Source organism: Schistocerca americana, chromosome 1 (assembly GCF_021461395.2).
Source record: "Schistocerca americana isolate TAMUIC-IGC-003095 chromosome 1, iqSchAmer2.1, whole genome shotgun sequence".
NCBI lineage: Eukaryota > Metazoa > Arthropoda > Insecta > Orthoptera > Acrididae > Schistocerca > Schistocerca americana.
In genome coordinates, this window is record NC_060119.1 from 244,986,246 (window position 1) to 244,998,622 (window position 12,377).

The window sequence follows — 12,377 nt, forward strand, 5'->3', positions numbered from 1 at the left end:
AAATATTTCAATTACCGTGGATACTATTTCTTCGAATTTAAGCCAGATCTGGTTAGTTAGGAAGGAATGGAGACTGTTTCTTAGGATGGCGTCAAGTGAATTTTTATCTGTTTTAGTTTTGGTGGATTTGAATGTTTATGTGTCAAATATTTGACGTCAAGCAGGTGAAATCTTCATGGTTGTTAAGGAAAAACCCTAATTATGTTGGTTTTATCAGTACGGATTTTCACATATAATTAATGAAAAAGTTAATTATATATGACGGTAGTATCTGTTCCCGAAAAACAGTTACCGTGGATGACCATGCAGCTTTGCTAGAAATGAAATGACAAATTAAATGGACACCCTAGCTGCAAGCAGGCGTTGATACACTTCATTGGGGACATGTTGAAAATGTGTGCCCCGACCGGGACTCGAACCCGGGATCTCCTGCTTACATGGCAGACGCTCTATCCATCTGAGCCACCGCGGGCACAGAGATTAGTGCGTCTGCAGGGACTTATCCCTTGCACGCTCCCCATGAGATCCACATTCCCAACATGTCCACAACACTACATTCGTAGTGCGCCTAATAGATGTTTGCCCATCATACTCATTACTCGTGGCAGATTAATCTACCAAAAGTGGTAATAAATTAAGACGTCACGCTTGGTTTTGAAGTTTTATCGCATGAGCAACGAACATTTAGTAAGAGATAAACTGTTTTGCTTTCATTATTTTATGCGGTTATAAGCAGTTTGTTAGAAGCTGCTAGGTCCTGTAATAATCAAACACTGGATTAGTTTAGTATGGCTAATTTCTGCTCCGTTTAAAATAAAGCCAATTTCTCACGCATTTCAATGTTTATCCCGTCATATCTCATGAACTATATGGTGTATAATGATATAATTTTGCAAGTACGTTCAGTATCGTATATGGATACTGTCTGCAAAACGTGTCGCGAAAAGAGTTCTTAGTAAAGAGGTCATAAATTAGAAAATAATTCCTAATGCTGAAGTTTTGCAGCATGAACAGTGAAGATGCATAATCGATAAATTTTCTCCTTTTATTATTTTGTGGAGGAAAGGGGTATCCTCGAAAAAAAGTTTCGAAAAGGTTTAAAACTATATGTGGAGTTTGTTGAAAGTCGTTTAGTGCTCTCATTCTCAAATATTGTATGAATATGGAGTGGGTAATTTGCAGGCATGGGGATAGGCTTCCTCAAGAGTTACATACAGTTTCTAGCTTAAACACCCGATTTATTGCGTTCAACTGTTACCCTTTGTACCCGTTAATAGGTAGATTGTGATAGCAACATAGAAGCGGTCAATACTTGTATGAAATAGTGAAAATCATCTGTTTTTTTCTTCCTCTGGAGCTCTTAAATAGGCAACATGCAACTGAGACTGGGTGAACGTTTTAGCCGTTACTGATATACATACCTCTGTCGTCCAACAACGATTTCCTCTTCAATTTCTTGTACGATTTCATAGTTCAATGACTTCATGCACCTTATAAAAAGGTCCCTAGGACTGAAATCTGGCGACTGTACTGTTCATGGGTCACGACCTCCAAATGGAATCCAGTGTAGGTACCTTTTGCCCAGGCCCTCACTGACATCAGTAGCAAAAATGAGTAGTGCCTCGTCATGTTGACACCAGACCCCTTTCCACGACAAATATTACACTTTCCCAAAAATTGTGGAAGCATATCTCGAATGAACACCATGTGATGTGCGTCATTTAAACAGGCTGTCAGTAGATATGGTCTTTTACTTGCTCTCATACTATTACAGATCACATGCTGGCAGAGAATTGTTGTTAGTAATCTGAAGGACGCTAATTTTCGTCACTTCAGAGACGGCTACTGCTGCAGTTGAACTCACCATTACGGTTGAAACATCCCTTTTCCATGACCCATACAAATCACACCAGTACCTCGTCTCCTACCTTCCAAACTTCACAGAAGCTCTCCTGCGAACCTTGCAGAACTAGTACTCCTGGAAGAAAGCTGCGAGGAGGATTCGTGAGTCGTGTTTGGGTAGGTCAGTCGACAGAGCACTTACCCACGAAAGGCAAAGGTCTCGAGTTCGAGTCTCCACCCAGCACATAGTTCTAATCTGACAGGAAGTTTCGTATCAGTTCACACTCTGTTACAGAGAGAAAATATCTTTCTGAACACAAATTACTGTAAGATTGTCACTGTTGTACATCACTAGATAGTCCATTATTTTCTTGTAAATATGAATTGCAGCTATTAATGAATTTTCTCTTACACAATCTGACAGCTTCACCTCAATATAGTTTCAATTGTACGTAATGTACTCCAGTTTCTCTGACACTAACACGCGAAGGCTTGTTTACTTTGCTTATTTTCTCTCTATTATTTCGTGCGGTGTTATGTTTTGAGGCAACTATATGCACTCGCCAAGACGACTGTTATCTAGAAAAGGGCGTTCACACTGATCTGCAGTGTCAGTTCGCGAACTTCATGCAAACCATTGTTCAGGTGTCTCGGAATTCTAATTCTGCTATACGGTTATTCAATCGTGAGATTCTTGTTTGTGCTTTGTAAAAAAAGTTGGGCACTATTCAGAAGGTTTCATTTTCAGTATGTCCTCACAGAACTGAAATTCAGTGGTAAGCCCCAAGTATTGAATCCGCAGTTGAAACGTTTCCTTGTGACATAATCCAAATCTTCTGTAGACGAATTTCTCGCAGTATTGTGAGAACTTTCCTCTTTTTAGTGGGTTATTTGTTCATATACCTCCTTACTTTTTTCGTGTGGTATTAAATCTTTTATTGTTTTGTTTATAAATTTCCTAATCAGCTTTCTGTAAACTGTGTACTGATTCGTTCCATGATCAGGCGGCTGTGGCTCACACAGTTTGACTGATCATTGTACACAAATACATAATACATAAGAAAAAAGTAGTTTTCAAATAGAATATTTTAAAACAAATATTCTGTTCATTTGTTCATTAATTCATTGATTGATATGGAACGAATCAAGGTATAAACTAACATGAGATACGGAAATCATAGAAACTTCATCTGTGTAGTGCTTTAACAATATACTATCACTACACAGTTTAGCGCTATTCACGCTTACACTGTCTTAACGTAATTGAATGAATTAGTAAGAAATCCCCAAGTTTTCTGCACAGCTTCTACATTACCAGTCACAAATTCTTAAAAATGTTGCTATTTTCCGTGTTTGTAAGAGAAAATTTGAGTCTGTAAATCTGTATATTCAGATAACCTGTAAAAAGATTGGTTAAAAAGATATGTGTTCAATCTTCTTTTGAATTGGTAGGAATTGCCAATATCTTGCTCTGTAGTAGACAGGAGCTTGTTGGATACGTTAGAGTCAGAGTACATATCCCCATTTTGAACCCTGGATAACGACATAAGCTATACATAAAAATTATTTATGTTTTCTGTTTTGTGACTGTGTACATCACTGTTCAGTTAAGCTGTTTTACATTATCAGCAACAAAACCTTTACGGAGTAGTGAATGTAAGAACTCCAGAACCCTTAAAAAGGCTTTCTACTTCACACAGTGTTTTTAAGCTTGCTTCTGCTGCACAAAAAATTTATTTACTGAAGATGCGCTGCCTCAAAAGATAATTTCATAAGACAACAGGAAGTTCTTCCATGTCAACACTACCAAATATGATAGAGTACAGCAAGCTGAACTGAGCTTCTTGTTTATATTACTTACATGGTGACTCCGTTTTAACTAGTTACCTTGCTGGAACCCCAAGGAATGTTACACACTATGCATCATTCAACGTATGACCATTAATGTCTACTTCTGATGCTAAAGGTGGTCTGAAATTCCATAATACAAGTCTCTGTTAGATCAATAGTTAAACTGTTAGCTGTGAACTACTTATGAGGTTGTGCATCTACCACTTAAGCTGTGCCTGCTAGGGTTGAGTTTGGACCCTTGATTGGTATGCTTGTATCGTTGTCAAACGTCAAAGTTTTTGGACTGACCTATGAATTTATTTGATAGAAAAAAGAGTGGTGCCAGTACCGATTCCTGTGGCACTCCATGTGTTATGTTCCCCTTTTTTTTGGTCATCAGTCTACTGACTGGTTTGATGCGGCCCGCCACGAATTCCTTTCCTGTGCTAACCTCTTCATCTCAGAGTAGCACTTGCAACCTACGTCCTCAATTATTTGCTTGACGTATTCCAATCTCTGTCTTCCTCTACAGTTTTTGCCCTCTACAGCTCCCTCTAGTACCATGGAAGTCATTCCCTCATGTCTTAGCAGATGTCCTATCATCCTGTCCCTTCTCCTTATCAGTGTTTTCCACATATTCCTTTCCTCTCCGATTCTGCGTAGAACCTCCTCATTCCTTACCTTATCAGTCCACCTAATTTTCAACATTCGTCTATAGCACCACATCTCAAATGCTTCGATTCTCTTCTGTTCCGGTTTTCCCACAGTCCATGTTTCACTACCATACAATGCTGTACTCCAGACGTACATTCTCAGAAATTTCTTCCTCAAATTAAGGCCTGTATTTGATATTAGCAGACTTCTCTTGGCCAGAAATGCCTTTTTTGTCATAGCGAGTCTGCTTTTGATGTCCTCCTTGTTCCGTCCGTCATTGGTTATTTTACTGCCTAGGTAGCAGAATTCCTTAACTTCATTGACTTCGTGACCATCAATCCTGATGTTAAGTTTCTCGCTGTTCTCATTTCTACTACTTCTCATTACCTTCCTCTTTCTCCGATTTACTCTCAAACCATACTGTGTACTCATTAGACTGTTCATTCCGTTCAGCAGATCATTTAATTCTTCTTCACTTTCACTCAGGATAGCAATGTCATCAGCGAATCGTATCATTGATATCCTTTCACCTTGTATTTTAATTCCACTCCTGAACCTTTCATTTATTTCCATCATTGCTTCCTCGATGTACAGATTGAAGAGTAGGGGCGGAAGGCTACAGCCTTGTCTTACACCCTTCTTAATACGAGCACTTCGTTCTTGATCGTCCACTCTTATTATTCCCTCTTGGTTGTTGTACGTATTGTATATGACCCGTCTCTCCCTATAGCTTACCCCTACTTTTATCAGAATCTCGAACAGCTTGCACCATTTTATATTGTCGAACGCTTTTTCCAGGTCGACAAATCCTATGAAAGTGTCTTGATTTTTCTTTAGCCTTGCTTCCATTATTAGCCGTAACGTCAGAATTGCCTCTCTCGTCCCTTTACTTTTCCTAAAGCCAAACTGATCGTCACCTAGCGCATTCTCAATTTTCTTTTCCATTCTTCTGAATATTATTCTTGTAAGCAGCTTCGATGCATGAGCTGTTAAGCTGATTGTGCGATAATTCTCGCACTTGTCAGCTCTTGCCGTCTTCGGAATTGTGTGGATGATGCTTTTCCGAAAGTCAGATGGTTTGTCGCCAGACTCATATATTCTACACACCAACGTGAATAGTCGTTTTGTTGCCACTTCCCCCAGTGATTTTAGAAATTCTGATGGAATGTTATCTATCCCTTCTGCCTTATTTGACCGTAAGTCCTCCAAAGCTCTTTTAAATTCCGATTCTAATACTGGATCCCCTATCTCTTCTAAATCGACTCATGTTTCTTCTTCTATCACACCAGACAAATCTTCACCCTCATAGAGGCTTTCAGTGTATTCTTTCCACCTATCTGCTCTCTCCTCTGCATTTAACAGTGGAATTCCCGTTGCACTCTTAATGTTACCGCCGTTGCTTTTAATTTCACCAAAGGTTGTTTTGACTTTCCTGTATGCTGAGTCTGTCCTTCCGACAATCATATCTTTTTCGATGTCTTCATATTTTTCCTGCAGCCATTTCGTCTTAGCTTCCCTGCACTTAATATTTATTTCATTCCTCAGCGACTTGTATTTCCGTATTCCTGATTTTCCCGGAACATGTTTGTACTTCCTCCTTTCATCAATCAACTGAAGTATTTCTTCTGTTACCCATGGTTTCTTCGCTGCTACCTTCTTTGTACCTATGTTTTCCTTCCCAACTTCTGTGATTGCCCTTTTTAGATATGTCCATTCCTCTTCAACTGTACTGCCTACTGCGCTATTACTTATTGCTGCATCTATAGCGTTAGAGAACTTCAAACGTATCTCGTCATTCCTTAGTACTTCCGTATCCCACTTCTTTGCGTATTGATTCTTCCTGACTAACGTCTTGAACTTCAGCCTACTCTTCATCACTACTATATTGTGATTTGAGTCTGTATCTGCTCCTGGGTACGCCTTACAATCCAGTATCTGATTTCGGAATCTCTGTCTGACCATGATGTAATCTAATTGAAATCTTCCCGTATCTCCCGGCCTTTTCCAAGTATACCTCCTCCTCTTGTGATTCTTGAACAGGGTATTCGCTATTACTAGCTGAAACTTGTTACAGAACTCAATTAGTCTTTCTCCTCTTTCATTCCTTGTCCCAAGCCCATATTCTCCTGTAACCTTTTCTTCTACTCCTTCCCCTACAACTGCATTCCAGTCGCCCATGACTACTAGATTTTCGTCCCCCTTTACATACTGCATTACCCTTTCAATATCCTCATACACTTTCTCTATCTGTTCATCTTCAGCTTGCGACGTCGGCATGTACACCTGAACTATCGTTGTCGGTGTTGGTCTTTTGTCGATTCTGATTAGAACAACCCGGTCACTGAACTGTTCGCAGTAACACACCCTCTGCCCTACCTTCCTATTCATAACGAATCCTACACCTGTTATACCATTTTCTGCTGCTGTTGATATTACCCGATACTCATCTGACCAGAAATCCTTGTCTTCCTTCCACTTCACTTCACTGACCCCTACTATATCTAGATTGAGCCTTTGCATTTCCCTTTTCAGATTTTCTAGTTTCCCTGCCACGTTCAAGCTTCTGACAATCCACGCCCCGACTCGTAGAACGTTATCCTTTCGTTGATTATTCAATCTTTTTCTCATGGTAACCTCCCCCTTGGCAGTCCCCTCCCGGAGATCCGAATGGGGGACTATTCCGGAATCTTTTCCCAATGGAGAGATCATCATGACACTTTCTTAAATTACAGGCCACATGTCCTGTGGATACACGTTACGTGTCTTTAATGCAGTGGTTTCCATTGCCTTCTGCATCCTCATGTCGTTGATCATTGCTGATTCTTCCGCCTTTAGGGGCAATTTCCGACCGCTAGGACAAGAGAGTGCCCTGAACCTCTATCCGCTCCTCCGCCCTCTTTGACAAGGCCGTTGGCAGAATGAGGCTGACTTCTTATGCCGAAAGTCTTCGGCCGCCAATGCTGATTATTTATCAAAATTGAGGCAGTGGCGGGGATCGAACCCGGGACCGAAGACGTGATGAGACCACCCGATTTCTTTTACTGAGGTACGATTACGTGAACAAAAGGTGGATGCCATTTATGTCATGACACTTTAGTTTTCTAAGTACAGTTTTGTGATCCACACAATCAAAGGTTAAGGACACATCGTAAAACACAGGATAAGTTTACTTATTTAGCTCTGTTAGCACTTCGTTTGTAAGGATTTGTATTACTTTCAGCATGGAGAATCATTTCCGAAAGCCAAACTGGTGGGCAGCTGACATGTAATACTCAGTTAAATGAGTCGATATTCTATTATAGGCCTCTTTCACAATTACTTTTGATTAACTGGAAGGAGCAATATAAGTCTGTAATTGGAGGTGGTTTGCTTCTCTCCTGTTTTGTAGATTGGTTTTACTACATCATGTTTAAGACTGTCAGGAAACATGCCCAAGTCATTGATTCATTGAAAAGATAGCTAAAACTAATCCTATCAAGCCAGCTCAGGATTTTAATACTCTGTTAGAAACATCATCATAGCCAGCAGAATTACTACTTTTAATGACCCAATGAATTCTGTAATCTGGTTAGGAACAGTACTTTTCTTGAATTTTCTCATTTTGAGAGTACTGAAGGGTGATCTGTTTTAATTGTTAAAAACCACTGAACATCCAACATCGCATAAAATATTTCTGTATTTAAGACAACCAGTTTCAATAGACTTTGCTGTCATCTTCAGATCTTAAAATCTTATTGTTGTGAAATATTTTCATTTCATGCTGAACCTCATGCAAAAGAGGTCAAGTAGATAAAAATCAGTACATTAACCATAACAAACATTTTATAATGTGCTGATTTTTATCCAGTTGACATCTTTTGCGTGAGGTTCAGGGTAAAATGAACATGTTTTTACAAGAAAAAGATTTTTAAGATGTCTTAAATAGAGAAATATTTTATGCGACCTAGGCTGTTGAATGGCTTTTAGCAATTGTAATTTTTAAACTACTGTCTATTGGTGCTGCTTCAGTGTCTGCACAAGTAAATCTAACGCATCTGTATTTCTTCTTTATTGCAGTGTGCAGTGTTTGGAGCGATTGTGAGGAAGTAATCACAGTATTTGGTAGTTAATGGTTTGAAAGTGTCGTCATTTCCATCATATATACATTCATCCACGAGAGAGATAGCCCACAGACCATCGTCAGGCTGATTCGTGAGTATTCCTCACCAATTTGGAGAGTTACAAGGGAGGAATCACAGAGGAGAATCGGAGAAAGGGCTGCTCGTTGCTTCATAGGTTCACTTAGTCAGCGCACTTCATTCGGTGACAAACACGTAGCGCGAAAGTGCTTAACACGAAATAACGGTTAAGAAGAACAAGAAAATTCTGTCCATGTCATTTCTTCTTTTCTTGCTTTAACATGAAACAAAAATTGCTTAATATGAAAGTATATCGCTTCTCGAACAAAGAAATGTGCATGGTTCCTGCTGTCGCAACGTCACCCAGGCTTACTGATTTTTTTCGTCTGACCAAACGAAATGAACAGTGGTTGCTACTGTTGTTATTATGTTACCACTTGTTTTGGTTACGGCCATTTCAAAACACTTCAGTCAGTTTCGTAATTGTGTGATGGGTGTATCGCAGTCTGTTAACACAGTCTCAAAATCAGAGAGTTTTGTGTCAAATTATGTTTCGTGTTTTTTTCTTCTGTATTTTAAGTGCAGGTACTGTAAATTAATAGTTTTATGTGAAATGGCATAGAAACAAGCACGAAAGGAAGCTGATATTTTCCTTGAAAGGAAGATAGAGCCGCTTAAGGCAGCTGTTAAGAAACGGAGTGGAAAAATGGCAATCTGTAAAGTTTCCAGAATGAGATTTTCCCTCTGCAGCGGAGTGTGCGCTGATATGAAACTTCTTGGCTGATTAAAACCGTGTACCGGACCGAGACTCGAACTCGGGACCCTTTCAATCTGTAAAGTGCTTCTGACTGAAAACTCTATACTATTAAATACGGACGACACTTAGAGATGAAATTGCGGGAAGGTTTGAGGGCAGTGTGTTAGTGCTAAAGAAAAAATTTAAGACAAAGGCCGGAAACGAAGATGTAGACACCACGTTTGGTTCAAAGAAGCTGTCTCAGAATGCTCCCATATCAGAAACTTTATTGTTGAAAGAACTTTTTTATTTTAATTTTATGGAAATCCTTGCCAGTTGGAATCTTTCAAGAAAAGGAAAGGCGTAGTGTTTAAAATTGTTTGCTAGAAACTACACAGATTTTACTGGATATGACCACAGTCTGCCTCCAATATTTGAACAATATTACGTGAGAGATGTCTCCTACGCTGATAGGAAACTGGCGTATTTTGCCTCAGTTTATCCGACATAACTTTGTCGTTGAAGGGACAATCATGTTTAGGGGAGAAAATCTATAAGGAATGAACTACAGTACTGATGAGATGCAAATGTAAACCACGTTCTTCTAAAAATATGAGAGAACTACCAATCGAACATACGGAGATTAAAGCACGATATATGGGGAGCGCTATGTTCACCGATTAGATTCTCAATATGGCTAAACCATAACAGATTACTTTCACAAATTGTCAATAATATACTGTATATGGACATTCAGTGTTAATGTCTTAAAGAGTGTCGTTATCCCTTGTATGCTGTTCATTTGTTTGAAATAAAATTGTAATTAATTATTTAGCAGCTAGTTAATTACGACTCCATGGTCATTATCATTCTAAATCACAATAAAAATTACAGCGTGTTTTATTCCTCAGATCTGTTTCGGAGAAAGCAATGTGTGATGTACGTAATAAGAGTTACGAAACGAATATTCTGTATCAGTTTCCTCACGTTTGCTTTTCTTATTGAGTGCTTGAGCACATTACCATGTACCTCGCAAGGCAATGAAACATAATGAAATAATGTGTTTATTTCAATGCGAAAGAATACCTGTGATGCCCTGCTTAATCATGACACCTCAACCCATTTGCTATGTAAGTCTAAGATGGAAGGTCATTTATAAATTATACAGAGTGGTCAGAAACAGTTTGTACTTATTAGATGTTTGCAGGGAAAACTGTACTAAGAAACAATTGTGAACAAAAAGTTCGATAGGTTGCGCAGTTTCCGAGTTATTTACCATTGAAGTTACCCAATCAGCCCTTTGCGGGTGCAAATTCAAGTGTTCCTCCCCCCCCCCCCCCTTCCCTCGCCATATACAATTAGTGTCAGCTGTTCTCATAGCCTTGATGAGCGCACGAGACTGCTCTGATTTCGACTCTGGTTCGAACCTTACTATCGTTCAATGTCCAATTTTTGTATCGCTCTCTTGTTCAGTTTCAGGAGGAACCTATCGAATTTTTTCTTAACTATTATTTCTCAACACAATCTACCCTGCAACACTCTAACAAGTTTTTAGGCGGTTTCTGATCACCTGTACAGAGTTATTCAAATACACCTTCACAAACTGACGTGGCAGGTCGAGCACAGAGCGAGGATCAGTAATGACGAAGGAAATGGGGGTAGCAAACGCCACGGAAGGGCGCTATGGTCACGAGATCGGAGCTTCACATCGAGTGTCTTCTTCACCCATGAGGCTGCGTTGCCAGTCTAGCGTCTGATGAGCGCATAGAACCCGCATGCTACATGTACGCATGCCTCACAACACAAACGGGCTAGCATCGTCGGGCCATACATTCTCCCGCACCAACTAGATGGTCGCACGTATCTCGTATTCCTACGAGAGGTTCTAACGGACATGTTGAATGATGTTCCCACGCCTATTCGCCGCCGCATTCGATTTCAGCACGACGGAGGCTCCGGCAATTTAGGAGACATCTGACGGCACGTTTGCAGGCAACCTTTCCCAGCCGCTGGATTGGTCGCGATGGACCAGTCGCATGGCTACCACGATAACTCAGTATGTTCGCAATCAGTTTTCTGCTTTGATGGTATCTGAAGGGCTGTGTGTATGAAACATCTGTTACATCGCCAGAGGACCTAGTGGGTAGTATTTTTGCGGCAGCAGGATGTCTTCGAGATACACCAGGTATCTTTGAGAGGGTGCGCCATTCAATGCAGCAGCAATGTCAGGCCTGTGTTGATGTACCTGGACGAAACTTTGAACAGCTCTCATAGTAATTTGTAACATGTGAAGAAATAACGGCAACGCAATTTAGTAGCCCGGATGGTCTTCGCAACACCCGACTCCTATGTGGTTACGCTCCCTGTTGGATGCCTGACGTGTCGTCTCAGTTTGTAAACGTGTTTTTGAATCATCCTGTATAGCAAAATGGCTCTGAGCACTATGGGACTTAACATCTATGGTCATCAGTCCCCTAGAACTTAGAACCACTTAAACCTAAATAACCTAAGGACATCACACACATCCATGCCCGAGGCAGGATTCGAACCTGCGACCGTAGCAGTCGCGCGGTTCCGGACTGAGCGCCTAGAACCGCTATACCACCGCGGCCGGCTACTGTATAGCAGAAATGGGAACGGTGCTAATATGAAACTGTGAGGAACACCAATGGTAATCTGTCGCGACTCAGAAAAATATTCGTTAAACTGCAAGAGGCTCAGTTAAATATGAAGGCTGTAAGTAGGCTGTTTGGGTTTTTATGTTAGTAACGTCACGTAGCGCTCTGTATGAAAATCACTTACTGTGCTGTGTGAAGTCTGTGGCTGGTTGGACTCATTGTTGGAATATTTGCTATTGTAGTGTTGGGCAGTTGGATGTGAGCCACTAGCAGTGGTGGATGTGGGGAGAAAGATGGCAGAATTTTGAGAGCGGACGATCTGGACGTGAGTCCGTCAGAAAGAGTAAATTTGTAATACTGGATATCATGAACTGATATATTTGAACATTATTAAGGTAAATACATTGTTGTTCTCTATCAAAATCTTTCGTTTGCTATCTATGCCTATCAGTAGTTAGTGTCTTCAGTAGTTAGAATCATTTATTCAGCTGGCAGTATTGGCGCTCGCTGTATTGCAGTAGTTTGAGTAACGAAGATTTTTTGTGAGGAAAGTGATTCATGAAAGGTATAGGTTATTGT

At 40.3% G+C, this 12,377-nt stretch overlaps 1 non-coding gene across 1 annotated transcript; it reads right to left on the reverse strand.

Annotated features, from left to right (window-relative positions):
* Positions 1-398: 398 nt before the first annotated feature.
* Trnat-ugu lies at positions 399-473 on the reverse strand. Its single transcript has one exon. It is a non-coding gene; the product is annotated as a tRNA-Thr (tRNA).
* Between the last annotated feature and the right edge of the window lie 11,904 nt (positions 474-12,377).